The sequence below is a fragment of the Halichoerus grypus genome, chromosome 9, assembly GCF_964656455.1.
Source record: "Halichoerus grypus chromosome 9, mHalGry1.hap1.1, whole genome shotgun sequence".
Taxonomy (NCBI): Eukaryota; Metazoa; Chordata; class Mammalia; order Carnivora; family Phocidae; genus Halichoerus; species Halichoerus grypus.
Genome location: NC_135720.1, coordinates 36,448,160 through 36,464,055, shown reverse-complemented (window position 1 = coordinate 36,464,055; position 15,896 = coordinate 36,448,160).

The window sequence follows — 15,896 nt, the reverse complement described above, 5'->3', positions numbered from 1 at the left end:
TGGTATTAAGAGTCGTTGGACCCCCAGGGAATTGCCGCCTAGAATTAATATGGCATATTACCAAATGTGACTGTGGGTTTCCCTCCTTGCTCCCCGATCATGCCTTCCTTTCCCTTCCCTCGCTGTCCCCTGACACTATATCACTGTTTTCCTCAGAATCTCCTTTGACAGTTCATTAAGGCACCAAGTTTCCAAGTTCCTTGAGAAAATGATTTTTTTTTTATATTCTCTATTTCTCACAATGGATCTGACCAAAGCATTACTTAATTGTCTGCTTGTGTTTTTTATGGGACCACACAGATCATTTCCCTTGAGCTCTTTCAGTTTGTCCTCTCCATGTTCTCCTAGCTAACCCCAATTGTCTCATTTACCCCTCCACCTTTTCCTACTTTTGTCTCTACTTCTGTCTTGAACTCTTTCCTTTGCTGGAGAGACTCTTTTTTCTCAGGTTATCACACGCTGCACTGACCTCGTACAGGGGACTAGGGCCATGCAAAGCATCAGAATAAAGATTCTGCAATAGGAAGCAAGTATGGGCACCATCTGGACCACTGGAAAGATACTAAAAACTTGAGTATATTGCCAAGACAAAGAGAGATTAGAAACCCAGTGACTGGAAGATAGACAAGTATCAGAAGTCTAAATAAAGGCAAGTCAAATCAGTAGCCACAAGATATCAGTACCAAAGGGGCACAGAGACTCGAATATTTGCTACTCAGACAGGAAATCTTGCAGAGTATAGGCCAGTCTCAGGCTGCAGTCTTACAAGGGGGTCTGCCAGTGTGAATAAATGAGCCACGTTAGAGTGCTGGCAAATCCCTTAACAGGGCTTAAATAGAAATGTGGTAACATATCCTTGCTCCATACTCACCCACTTCCAGCTTTCCCCAACCCATCTAAATGGATAAACCCCACAATCCTGTTTTCACTCAACACCCTGCCAATTACAGTTGCTTTCTTGTCTGTATATGATGGAAATGTGTTATAAATTTAAGTTTATATCACCATTTTCAATATTTCTCTATTTCCTGTAGACTTTTTTTCAGTGGGGGAATTATTTTTTGAGCTAACCCTTTCTAAACTATTTTTATAACACCTAGTCCAAAGATGGCAAAATAGGGATAATATACAACGGACCACCTCCACAGATCCCACCTCTGGCAGCCAGTATTTTAATCAGGGCACAATTTCCTGCTAAGCTCTGGCTTTACCTCAGACTTCTCCGCAGAGCTCTCCAGGAAGTTACCAGCAATTTGACTGAACAGGCATTTGAGTTGACACATTCACCATGTTGGCGCATCTCTTGGCATAGCTGGGGAACTTAAACGTTCTTAATGGTGATATTGGCCTAAGGATTTTGGGGAAATTGCTCTACTTCATCACCAAAAGTATAGCCAGACCAACTGCATGAAGGGAAAAGAACATGAATATGGACATTTGTAATTTGGTTTTGAAAGTGGGCATCGTTGCTTCTCTGTGACAGACACAAATAACTCGGGTGTGAATCTTTCCAATAAATTGAGCCCCTATCAAGAAGTTTCTCTCTCTCTCTCAGTAGGAAAGTATTTAATCCTCTTTGCAAATATAGCCCCAGCTCTCAACTTAACAGGACTGCCTACTGTGTTGAATTATAATCAGAAGTTTTTCTGACATAGACCACTCTCCCACAGGGACAGGACCAAGACTATTCATTGTGTAAAGAGCTGTCGGTCAGATTGAAACCTGTATCTCTCTGGCAAAAAGCCAATAGTTTATTCACCGTGTCACTCAACTTTTTCTCCCATGTTATATAATTATGAGTGTCCAGCTTGACATTTCAGTCTGAGTAAAAGTGGATGTAGAAATCCAATTCAGACACGGCAGACAAGAGATAATCAGTTTTTACTTACAAATATACAGTGACTAGGTTAAAGGAGAGAATTGCAATCTAGGATGCTGCCTTTTACTAGTTAAGTGACTAGACGCAATCTGGACTTAAACGCCTGGGTGCAAAAACTTTGGGAAGAGGGTGTGTTATGTGTGCATGCATGCATATGCGTGCATGTATTTTTTGGGTTTGATAGGAGTGGCTGAAAGAGGTTAGTGTAGGGACAGGAGGAAGGAGATAGGGTTTAGTTACAGGGTTTCACATGAACGCCTCTTGTTTTGCCACCATATCTTCCTGTAGGTGGCAGCACTAACAAGGCTGGGTTAGAGAAAAAAAGGTTTGAGCTTCAGATTCTGAAGAAAAATTTTCAGTAACAAGAATACAGGGAGAAGTTAAAACCTGTGTTTTGCCCTTTTAATTGACTGTAGGTGCTGAAAGTCTTTCAAGTAACCAATCAATTACTCAAATGAGATCTCTCTCTCTCTCTCTCTCTCACACACACACACATACACACACGTGTGCACGCACAGCCATCTTATTTAAAGAAAACAGACCAAAGTTGGGTAACTTGGCATCACCAACTGCACTAGAAAGACCTGGAATGTCTCATGTTCTCTTCGTTGGGGAGAATGAGCATTGTCTCTTCTGCCTGACGTATCACTTCTCATTGATAAGCATAAAATAGAAATTTAACCCAGACGTTTTACTTCAGTGACTATTCAAAAGTTAGTCTTGGTGCATTTGGTAGCTGGAGTTAGAAATTCAGGCTCCATTTTTGAGGACAGTGAACATAATTTCATAATTTACCATTATTATTCAGTAATTAAGAGATTACTGAAGTGGTAATGAAGATAACAAAATAAAAATCCAACCAATCAACTAATATCAAATAGATACCCAGATTTTATAATAAAGTTAATAGATATTGCCTGTCAGCCTCAAAAAAGTGCTAGAAGTGAGCATGTTGAAAATTTGGTTTTGTAAAATTTATTACTAATCACAAAATTTTAAATCTATGATCATAGCCATGAAATTAATTTAATATTTTACAGTATGTTCACTTACATAATGCCTAATTTTTAAAATCAGCTTTTGGGTTTGTTTTGTTGCCCTACATAAATTATAAACTCCTGAATAACCATATTATTTCATATTCAGCAGCAGCAACATTACTATCAGTTTGGGGGCAGTCTCTATAAAAAAAATTCACCTTGTACTAATCCTCCCAACAAACGGAAGGGGTGGTATGGTTTTCCCCATCTTTCACAAAAAAGAAGCTGGAGATAAGAGGAAATTTAAAAGGAATTTGCTTTCGTGTTAGCTGACTGATCACTCTCTATTCTGTACCAAATAAAGGAATTCCTTGGATTTCCACATGGCACCCTTTCTAGAGCAATAAGAACAACAAAAAACCCAGACTATATATTACCCATATATAGCTGTGTTGCTATATATTCAATTTATAGGAAATTGTCTGAATACCCTCAAAGAAAAGCATTTTTGTGGTATTTCTTCTGGAAATCGCTCAAGAACAAACAATGTGGTAATATTTCTCATTGAAATACTGCATTTTTCTTCCAGTGGTGGCAGAAGAAAACCATGAGAAAATTTGCTTTCCTGAAAGGCATTTCTTCTCTCACACAGTGTTTCTGAGGGAAAGCAGTAGAGTCTGCAGGTGGTAAAATTTAATAAGGGAACTTTGCATTCACTAGTGCCTTTGACCTGTGAATCATAAAGTGCCTTACAAGCATTAATTAATTAATCCCCCCAACACCCGTACAGAGTGGGTAAATCATATAACCAAGATCTAGTATTCATTGCATTTTGTGAGCATGAGAATAGCTATAGAACTGTCCACTATTAAACAAGTTTGGTGCTATAGAAGGAAGCTTACTGTTAACCATTCAGCTGGATGGGGAGCTAACCAACTATGTGGAAAGTACAGTGTTAGGCACTTGAACTATGTTAACTTATTTACACCTCATAACAGACTGGCAAGGAATTTATTGTTATTGTCACTTTCCACAGAGGTCAAAAGCTTCACATCTGCCCAAATTCAAGTGCTTCATAGAAGAGTGTGTCTTGCTCTGAAAATTTTGTTTCCATGACATCACACTGCCTCATGGGGGATCTCAGTTATGTGTTGTCCTGTACTAAAACCCCAAAACTTTTCTGACACATTTTTGACATCCTTTTGCTACCTCTCCTCACCACTGCTTCCTGCTAAAATAAACATAGGAGAGTGCATATGTCTTTTCAAATTAGTGTTTTCATTTCCTTTGGTTAAATATCCAATAATGGCAATGGAAATAAAAACAAAAATAAACTATTGGGACTACATCAAAATATAAAGCTTTTTTACAGTGAAGGAAATAATCAACAATACTAAAAGGCAACCTATGGAATGGGAGAAGATATTTGCAAATGACATATCCAATAAAGGGTTAGTATCCAAAATATATAAAGAACTGAGACAACTCAACACCCAAAAAGCAAATCATCCAATTAAAATTGGGCAATAGACATGAACAGACATTTCTCCAAAAAAACATCCAGATGGCCAACAGACACATGAAAAGATACTCAACATCATTCATCATCAGGGAAATGCAAATTAAAACTACAATGAGATATCACCTCACATTTTACTCAGAACGGCTAATATAAAAAACATAAGAAACAGCAAGTGTTAGCGAGGATGTGGAGCAAAAGGAACCCCCGTGTATTATTGGTGGGAATGCAAACTGGTGCAGTCACTATGGAAAACACTGTGGAGTTTCCTCAAAATGTTAAAAATAGAACTACTTTATGATCTAGTAATTGCACTACTGGATATTTACCTCAAAAATACAAAGCCACTAATTCAAAGAGATACATACACCCCCGTGTTTATAGCAGCATTACTTATAGTAATAAAATATGGAAGCAGCCCAAGGGTCCATCAATAGATGAATGGAAAAATAAGATGTGATATATACAAGATATATACAACACACACACACACACACACACACACACACACACACACACACCCCGGAATATTATTCAGCCCATAAAAAAGAATGAAATCCTGCCATTTGCAAAGACATGGATGGAGCTAAAGAGTATAATGTTAACCAAAATAAGCCAGTCAGAGAAAAACAAATGAAATCATATGATTTCACTCATAAGTGGAATTTAAGAAACAAAACAAACAAGCAAAGGAAAAAGAGAGAGAGACAAATCAAGAAACAGACTCTTGACTACAGAGAACAAACTGATAGTTATCAGAAGGGAGGTGGGTGGGTGAAATAGGAGATGGGGATTAAGGAGTGCACTTGTCCTGATGAGCACTGAGTAATGTATGGAATTGTTGAATCACTGTTTTACACCTGAAACTAATATAACCTTGTATACTAACTATACTGGAATTAAAATAAAATTTTAAAAAATAAATAAAACACGAATGCTACAATACTAATTCCCTCTTCAAAACCATCTTTTGGTAACCCATCACATTTAGAATAAGACCAAACACCTCAAGATGGCCTAAAAGACTCCAATTGGCCTGCCCTTCCTTTTCTCAGCCCTATCTCCTACCCTACTCCATTTGCTCTGCCTGTTCTTTCTCTAGACACACTGACCTTTCTTTGAACAGGCATCAGAAACTTCACATGCTTTCATGTTTCTTGCTGGAATTCCTCCTCTCTCACTCCCTGATTTCCCCATGGATCCCTCCCTCATCTCTCTGCCTTTGTTCATCTCTACTCAAAATGTTCCCTCCTCCACCATTTGGTTTACTTCCTCCACTCATTTGTGTACATGTTCAATCTCTATTCTCCTGGGGTGCTTTACTTTTTTCATTGCACTTATCATTACCTGTCATTATAATAAATATTTATTAATTTATGCCTGTCATTTGCTTCTGCAGTGTAAGGTCTGGGAGGGCAGAGATTTTGCTTATCTTGTTCATCTCTGTATCCCAGAACCTAGGGTCCATGATAAGCTCTCATGAATGAATGAATAAATGAATGAATGAATGAATGAATGAATGAGCTGCTGCATTATTTATAGCATCAGCAAGTTATTAAATACATATTTCATGGCACTCTAATTGCAGGATGATACCTGATTTTTTTCAAGGCATCAGAATTCCCCCTTAACAGAACAATGCATTTGAAAATGCAGCCCTGCACATTGCTCTTCATGAATATTCCACATCATAACTTCTTTTTGTTTGTTTATTTTCTTTGTGGATGTCATATCCTCAATGATATGATGAGCAGAAACACAAAGCTATGGAATTTCTTTGATTTATAGAATTTGTGGCAATCAGTATTTTCAGGGTTAGGAACTCAGACAAGTCAGATCTAAAAGGCTGTATCACAGTAAGTCAGTGTTCTAAACTCACTTAAATGACTATTGGTTTTTAATCTGCCTCTTTTATTCTAGTTCTATATCCCAGAACTAACCACCTGATCATGCATATTTCTTTTCCAAAGACCTGACTCAGAACAAATAGGGAAAAATTGTTTATACAAAGTCATAGTATTAGGTGGCTTGAAATAGAAACACAAATACCAGCCATGTTTCCTGCCATGCTTTCTTCTCCACATTTAATGGAGAAAATGAAATTGCTTCAGGTCCAATCTCAAAGGTTCACAAACTGGTCTCTAGAGAAGGACAAGAAACAGCATTAGTTTTACCACTCTGCCTGTCAGCCTTTCCTGAACAAAAAGTTGCCTTGAAGGGAAAAAAATTTTACCTCCCCAAATGTAAGGGAAAGGTCATATAATGTTGAGTAAGATTGAACATCCTATATAAGATTGAAAAATCGATTTCTATATTAGTTGCTTTTGATTTTTTTAAATCAAAATACTTCATGGGAAGGGTGATTTCTGACAAAGATTTTTGGGTACCTCTATTTGAATGTCACAGAAATAATATAATTTTGGAGTTTTAATTCTTTGATGGGACCAATCTCCTCATTACAGATGAGTGTTTCAGTGACTTGCTACTTATTCAGAAATGAAGTCAGTCTTGATGTTCTCAGTCATTCTCTTCATTCCACAGCAAACAACACTCCCAACTAAAATGGAAGCACTATCAAGAATTCATTAATGAAAATGATGTTTCTTTCCACTGCTGAAGTTCTGAAAGCACTTTACCCGCAAAGTGGTGGCCATGGTACATTTATTGGGTATTTGCGCTCCTAATTAGTTGGCGGTTGCATTTGAAAATATATTTATCAACACTACAGCAGTCAATGCTAAAATACTATTTTTGTGATTAAAATTGTAACACGTTTAACTCAGTAGTTACTGAACGATTGGGGGGGCGGTTTTTCTTCAATGTGACAATGGTTTTTTGTTGTTTTTTTTTTTAATTTTAAGGGATAACACTTTGTTCAATACTTACTCTCACTGGGATAATCTCATTTATGAACTTTTATCCACTTGACATAGTTAGTCTAAGACAAAGTTTCTCTTTATCATCTTCTCTTATACAGAACGAAGATAACTGAGGTTTGATATTATTGCTTAAATTTCTGCAATCTTTTTTTCCAAATGTTGATTGGCAGGCTGGAGTGTACTACATAGGAAAGAAGGGTTTTAAAGGAAGAGATTCAATTTGCAGATATGCCTAGGGAACCTGTTATCATTACTCTATAAGCAAACTCTATGCTAAGACTATTTGAGATGTTATTAGGGCCTTAAATGAAGAAATAGGCGTTAGCCTCATGATCTTTACTTTGTGACTGAAATATATTGCTATATAGAGGGCAATATGAATGAGTTGGAAAATTGTTAGACTAGAATATGTTGGGGAAGAAACAGAGAAACTCCTTTTTTTTTTTTTTTAAGATTTTATCTATTTATCTGACACAGAGAGAGAGACAGCTAGAGAGGGAACACAGGCAGGGGGAGCGGGAGAGGGAGAAGCAGGCTTCCCGCCGAGCAGGGAGCGCAACGCAGGGAGCCCGATGCAGGGCTCGATCCCAGGACCCCGAGATCATGACCTGAGTCAAAGGCAGACACTTAACGACTGAGCCACCCAGGTGCCCTGAGAAAGTCCCTTCTTTTACCAACCCAATACATCCACCAAGTTTACACATATTTCATGAATTGAAACAGATGCAAATTCATGGGCTTACTGCAAGGATCTATATCCTTATTTTTGCTGTGGACATCATTGGCAGTCTAATAACTACCATAACTTCAAAGTGATGATGACCACACATGGTATTTCAAGATGTCTGCAGCAACTGTAATAGTCCATAAAGAGAGCTACGATATACCACATTCACAATTCCAGAAAATGCTAAATTTGCGTCAGAGGAAGACAAAAACAAAAATGAAATGTTTTCTCATCATAGATCTCCTGCATTCTATGTACAGACCAAAGGATCTATTAAAAACCTCAGGTTAAAGAGCAAACCAAAAAAAATCTACTTACTACAAAAAGAAATTTAAACTTCCTTTTCAAGATGAGGTTTATTTACTCTACCTTAGGAAAATTCTAATTTACATAAAATTTAATAAGCTTTCATTAATTCTTAGAAGAACATTTTATAAAGGGGAAAGGGAACCAACATTTAAATATGGATATGCTTGTCTTCCATTCTTCATACTTTTAGACTTTTTTTTTTAAATTAAGATTTTATCTTTTAGAGCAATTTTAGGTTCACAGCAAAATTGAGAAGGTACAGAAATTTCCCATATATCCTCTGCCCCTACATGTGTCTCGCCTCCCTCGTTATTAACATCCCCCACTAGCCTGGGACTTTTCTGAAAAACATGAAAACCAGATGCCTGCTTACAGCAGTAGAATATCCCCCTGATAAAAATGGACAGAGCTCCCGGATCAGTATTTAACTCATTCGCTAATTTCCTCAGAGTTCAGTAGTTTCATGTTTATGTACTTAGGCTTCCTTTGGCCCACCGTCTCTTTGCTTTGGCTTTGTATTACAGAGGCAACTGTCCAGATGATTTTAGCCAAAATCCACTTTGGACATTTTCTGGGGTTTACATATCCATGTGAGTCTTGTACTTTATTCATTAACATTTTATGTTAAGTTGAAATGCACACTAAACTTTGTTTACAGACAAGTGTTTTAACAAAAGAAACGTGATGACTGAGATATGTAGCCCTCAAATTATTTTTTTGTTTTGTTTTTTGTTGTTGTTGTTGCTGAGGCTGAAATTAACTAATGTGTTCATTGTTAAATTAAAATTTGAAATACATCAAAATACAGTTGTAAGTAAACTGTGCAACATCATAATAAAAGATAATATATCTTGAAAACATACATTTCACCTCAAAATTAACCAAATTGATAATAATCATAAAGCTATGTTAGGTTGAATAGGACAAAAGTGGAGAAAGAAATGGTTCTGGTATCTATTCATGATTCCTTATGTATCAGACATTGTATTATCTTATTCAATCTTTACAATAACTGTAAGAGGAAGGTATTATTATAATATTATTACTGGAAACCAAGATTAAGTAACTTCCCCAGATCACACTAATTGACAGGTATAGAATTCATGCCCAAGTATTTCTGTCTCCCTATGAATAACACAGCTCTGGATATGTAGCTAAGAAAAAAAAAAACACAGCCATTACAGACACAATATCCAAGACATCTCATAACAGATTGACCTCAAGCCAATAAATATAAAGACACTGAACCTTGCAGTTAGCTTTTTTCCCTTCAGATTTCTCTGAAGAGTTAGTTTCTTTTTTACTTTATTTTATACAAAGCTGAGTAAAAAGATCACTTCTTAAGGCGTAAAACTAACAAGTAAATGAGAAAGTTTACATAACAGTTGAATTTATTGTGAAGCTATTTTTAAAACCACATTTAAAAAAGGTATTTCTTTTCAAGTTTAATTTTTCAGTGAAAAAAAAAAACATTTTGCTAATGGACTCAACAACTTCTAAACCTGTAGCCCTAAATTTCTTCAGTTTTGTTTGTTTGGGTTATTTTGTTATTATTATCAGATAACGCTACCAGAATGTCTTTTTGGAAGGATAGGGTGTGGGGGTTGTGGACTAATCACAGTAGAGAAGAATCTTCTGTCTCTGTAAAAAAATAAGGATTTTGGAATCTTTGTCATGCTCTTCTAGCTCTCTCTTTCTCTCTTTGCCTCTCTCTCAGCTCCAGGACTGCTGCGTACTTTGGGGTCACTAAAAGAGCAGCTAACCATTTGACACAGTGTTTGGATTCTCACCCCCACACAACAGACCCTCATTACCAAACTGTTAATCACTGCCAAAGGAGCAAGTCCCCTGACAGCTCTCAAACCCCCATCCCCCAAAGTACATCTTTCCACACTTGGTATCAAATTGCATTGTGATTACAACAACACGGGGACTGGGTAGTTTAAATGTACATTAGCGATGAGGAGGCTTTTTTCCAGCTTGGATTTAAATGTTTCTTCAGCTATTATGTACATGTTTGCACGTCAGTAAGAAGTATAGAGTGTGAGATTTGTTCTTATAAACACATACACATTACACATAGCACACCTGATGTCCAGGTCTTTTGGAGCCAAAACTCCATCTTGTAAGAGATATAACCTTCCAGTGTGGAGTTTTATATTTTCTTGTCATTGGAAATTGCCTCATCTTTTATTTAGCTATTAGGTTAATGACACAACTACTTATTCAAAAGAGAAAAGGTTGTCCCATCAACAGTCATTTTGTTTATTTGATGCCAAATAGCCACACTGGCTGGTGTTTTCCACCTACCCAGTGAACTCGTTGAAATCATCTGGTGTGTTTATAGTGTTATACAGAGCCAAGAGGTGAGGAGGGGAGGTAGAACTCGATTTTATATAACAACCTGCATAGGCTCATATCTGTGTTTCTGGCATATCTTTCTTTTTAAAAGGTGATATTTTCATTTCTTAAACCTAAATCTTTATTAAAAATACAGTCTCTCAAGGGACAATGTAAGACTGAAGACAGTTATGTAAATTGACCACTTTATCATGTATTTATTTATTAGATTAGCAAAATGGGGAGCTCCTGCATTACAGCCGTTTGGTTCCTTTATTTTTACACCATTGTATCAAAGGCATTCCAAGTGACATGAAATTGATTACCTTAAACCAGGTCATGTCCACCAAACCCTCTTGAAATGATATTGTTATTTGTGGAATATTAATAATATATGAATAAAAATAAAAGTACTGTCTGATGATGATTAGTGTTAGTGCTTCTGTGGATATCTCAGTCCTCTTCCCAGTGACTGAATAACAGTACCAGTCAAGATTCTGTTGGTTGTAAGTGCTGGACTCCCAAGGCAAATTGGCTTAAACTGGAAGGGAATATATGGCTTCACATAACTGGGAAGTCAAAGTAAAACCCGCTGTCTCTTGGCACTGTTGAACATAGGAACTCAAATGTGAGCACAGACTGTCTAATTTTCTCCACCTCCTGCTCTCTGGCTTTGCCTGGCTTTCCTCTGCAGGCTGGCTCTCACCATATGGTAAGCAAGATCGACCCTGGCGGAACCATAACTTTATTTTTCTGGAAAGAGTAGCTCTTTCTTCTAGTGTCTACATATCAATCGTTGAAAAATACTTCCTTGCTCTTTCTCTGATCAAAATACATGCTATCATTGGAACTATACTGTGTCCAAAATAATTCAGAGCAATAATTGGTATAACCTCAGCGATATGCTCATTACTATGGCTTTTGGCAGATTTCAATGATCACAATCCTACCAGGACTCTATGGGCTGGAAGAGAGATGATTCCTTAAAGTCCTACAGAAACACAACTGACATACTCCCCCCACGCCATCCTCCAACACCAGTTCCCAACAAGAGGGGCACTAGGAGTTGACTTAATATTCACCAAGTATAAAGTCAGGAATTCAGAAGGCTGCTATTATTTGCACTCTCTCTTAGTAAGTCTAAGCTCTTCAACACAAAGACATGGCTTGAACCAAACCAGTTTCCTCACCATCTTCATTCTGTTCTGTAGTCTGCATCCCATTTTCATCCTCCATTTTTCTAGGATTGATTTAGCTCTCTTTTTATCCATTCAATTAGATATTCAAATTACATGTATGTTTTAGGAAGCAATTCCAAGCCTCCACATGACACAAATTCTTACGTAACTAACAAACATGCTTGTATTTCTTTTATTTCTTATAGCATTGTTAATCATTTTTAATATATCTTTTATTGCCTCCAACAATATCACAAATTACCTTCTAAGTGTAAATTTTGCTTCCCTTGATATAATAATATGGTTGCCCACAGGCACTGGGGAATGTGTCTTTTTATTCATATTTAGCAAAGAGGATAAAAATAAAAGGACAGAGAGAGAGAAAGAAAGAAAAGAAAGAAGAAGCTGGCTGTATTTCAAACATGATCTGAGCGAGCCTCTCTTTCAATAATACTAGCCCTGTCAGACTTGCCCATTCAAGATCCAGTCCAGGGCTAGAGGAAACGAATGTTAATTAGGTAACCATCGATTGGCATACCAATCACCTGAGGCAAAATAAAATTAATAGCAAGACCACTATTATATCTAGTCCTGAACTGAATATACAGTAAAGGATAAAATGTAAATGCAAATAGAATGGACTATAATGGAATTAAACCATGTAATAAGCTGATGAAATGAAATTAAATGAGTAATAATTAATATATAACCCTTGTTCAATTAGAATTAAAAGAGACTATTTTGCAACTCAAATGAATTTTATCTTATTCACAATGATTTTTAAAATATCCTAAAGAGTTTATCTGATTAATCCTTGTGTTGTATTATTAAGCCTACTACGAAATTCCTAAAGCAAGCAGTGTTAGATTGTTAAGAGATGATATGATTAAGTAATCCAAAGAAGATCATGGTAAAAGGCCCTTATTCCACTGAGACAATTCAACATAATGACTCATCAGTTTTCAAAAGAGAATTAAGAATTTGATTTCCAATGATCATATTGAAGGCATTTGTTTCCTTATATCTTAATTATCAAGAAGTTCAGAGTGTCAGAAGGAACAGAACATAGTTGATGGCATATTCATTCCCCATGATACCCGATAACAGTTTTCTATACCACGGAACAGCATAAGACTTCCAAAAAGACAAAGATCTAAACTCAATGTGTGGGTCTTGACTTAAATGGATTATGTAGAACATTGGCATTAAGATCCTCTTTCCATTTGCCCTTCTCCTTAGAAGGCTGTGGGGACAGGAGGGTCACTTACCAAAAGCACTTCTTTGGTCAAAAAACCTCATGGAAGGAGTTCGGTGCCTAGAGTTGAATGGTCTTGCATATAGCCAAGAACTTGTCTTATCATGAACTAAGAGAATGCAACCTTTAAATTTTTAGATGGCAATACCATTATTATATCTCAATAAGCATGTAACCAATGTCCACACATTCTGAATCGAATGTTTTATCCTGTAATTTTCTATGTCAGTTGTCAAAGTATTTGCCTAGTAATCTGTATATGTGTGTGTATGAGAGTGTGTGTGTGTGTGTGTGTATACATACAGAGAGAAAGAAAGAATTATTCATTTCAAGGAGACATTGAGCAAAAACAACTGCTTAAATTCATAAAATTTCAATACTTTTTTTTTCAGTATTTATGAGGAATCCAACATAAGGCAATCTTTTCTGTGACGTTATTTCCCACAGACTTCAATGAACAGTGATTAATGGGTTTCTGTTATTATTGTTTTTATTATTCCAGTGTTTGGAAGTTTGCTATTTGGTAGGGAAGACTCACACTTCAAGTTTTTGGGGGGACTTCTACCTAGCGGTGTGCCTCATGTTTTTCCTGGACAGTAAGGCTGAAGGAAATTAGAAATGAGTAGAATGGAACAATACCAATAGATTGTTTAAGTTGCTAGAATTTCTTTATTTTTTTTTTTACACGGTAAGTGAGAGCAATTCTAGAAATATCCTGAATAGAAAAAAATAACTTTAACACTGACAAATATCTTTTTCCAGTTATCCTATTAGAATTTGAGATCATCAGATTTTTTTTAAGCAGAACATGTTTATACACTAAAAAATATTACCTATAGGTAAGATAACCTTAGGGTGATTTATGTCTAAGTTTTAAATGATGCCACAAACATGGTTTTATTCTAGATGCCATATCTAATGAGAAGATAAAAGTACTAGAGGAAAGAGTATAATTTCTTGTGTATTCCCTCACCATAATACCTGACTAATACTTTTTTATAACATATTATGACACACATTTTCCCAAAAGGCAGGATTTGAAATTGAATATGTAAGTATTAACTCAGAAAATTTACCTTTTTTTTGAAATTGTCGGTCTCACATATTATTTATAGCCAATATGTAGGTCTGAAATTTGAAATGTTTACCTAAATTAGGCACCTAAGGACATCATTGTCTTTTCCTGTAAACTATGCAGAAACAGAAGTAATAGTATATTGTTGCATATTAAGTGATCCAACTTTAAGTAAAGGGTCTGGGAGTTTGAATGTTGAATTCTGAATGGCCAAGACACTCATTATATAATAATAAACTATTTCATATTATGAATAAAAACACTAATTTTTTTTTTTTGGAAAATTATAGTTCAGCTCATAATGTTATCTCTAAAAATCAGTATCACTAACCGGGCTTTAGTTCTTTGGGATAAATCAAATCAGGTAAAAGATATTGAGTTAAAGTTTAGATTTTAAAAATAAACTATATTTGAAGGTACTTAAAAATTGTAAAATACAGAAATGTTCGTTTATTTTACAAAATTTTCACTTAACAGATTTTGTTTTAAAATATTTCTGACAGACTTATGTGCCTTAAGAAATCCAGCATTTTACCCTTTTTATAATATCAAGAAGAAATAGGAAGTACTTGCTGAGTTTCACCCTTGTATGCCTGCAACTGCATTTTTAAGTAATACCTAACTTTAGATACATTTGCACATACATATTTTGCTCTCAAAGATTTGAAATAATTTATAACAAACACCATAAAATAAAACTTTCCCATTCCAAAAAATGTAAAGTTGAGGACTCCTGCTTTATCTTCACTAATTCATGCCTTCTTGAATCATATTCTGCAAGAACTTAGGTTACTTTCCAGAACAAAGTAAGACTTCTTTGGAACCCATAGGAGCTTTTTCTTACCATGAGGACATTATTACGTAGAAAGCTGTAACGTTCCAAGCAGTTTTGAAAAGTAAATTCAGAGCCCTTTTACCCCTAAGTATCCACACACTGCTTAAACTTTAATAATTAAACAAAACATCAAAGCAGGAAAGGTCCCATGTACTATTTACTCTAAGTCCCTCAGTTTACATAAAGGAAAAAAACAAGTCCCCGTGAATTGGTGTCAAATCCAAGCTAGAACCCAGTTCACCTTACTCCCAGGGCTCTTGCATTAAGCTATTTGGGAGTTGGCATCCCAGGAACATGCTGTTTCCATAGGTTTTTCTACTCTGCTAATTTGATCTTTATAGTCCATTAACATAATAATTTCGTCAGTTACTGTGTTTTCTTAAATTTTCCTTGGGAATTTGGTAAAATCATCTAAAAATTATTCTGCTACCACATATAAATAAAGCACAAAGTTCCAGGTAGAAGATTTACAGCTTCCAAAGAGAATTAATTTGCATGGAGAAGAATTTCAATAAAGAAGAGAGGTCTATTGGGTAGAAATTATCTCTTTGATCATCAAAGGGAATTTTTGAAAGGTAATGAAAATATAATAGTAATGTTACAATGTTTTTATTTATATGACATCATTTGATCTTCAGGTCCTCTAATAGGCAAGTATTACTAAGTTCATGATAGATATATAAAATGGAGGCTTAAATTTACTAACTTGCTTCTTGTAATAGAACTAGTTATTGTCAATGCTTGGGTATGAACCAAGTTGTTCCAACTCCAAATCAGAATTCCAGTCTTCTTATTTTTTATCAAATATCTGTAAAGAATACTGCACAAATGCACATGAATTCACCCTTAATATAGTGAATAAATTTTCCCTATTGTTTAAAGGTGTGAAATGCTTTTATACTCATTATCTCATTTGATAT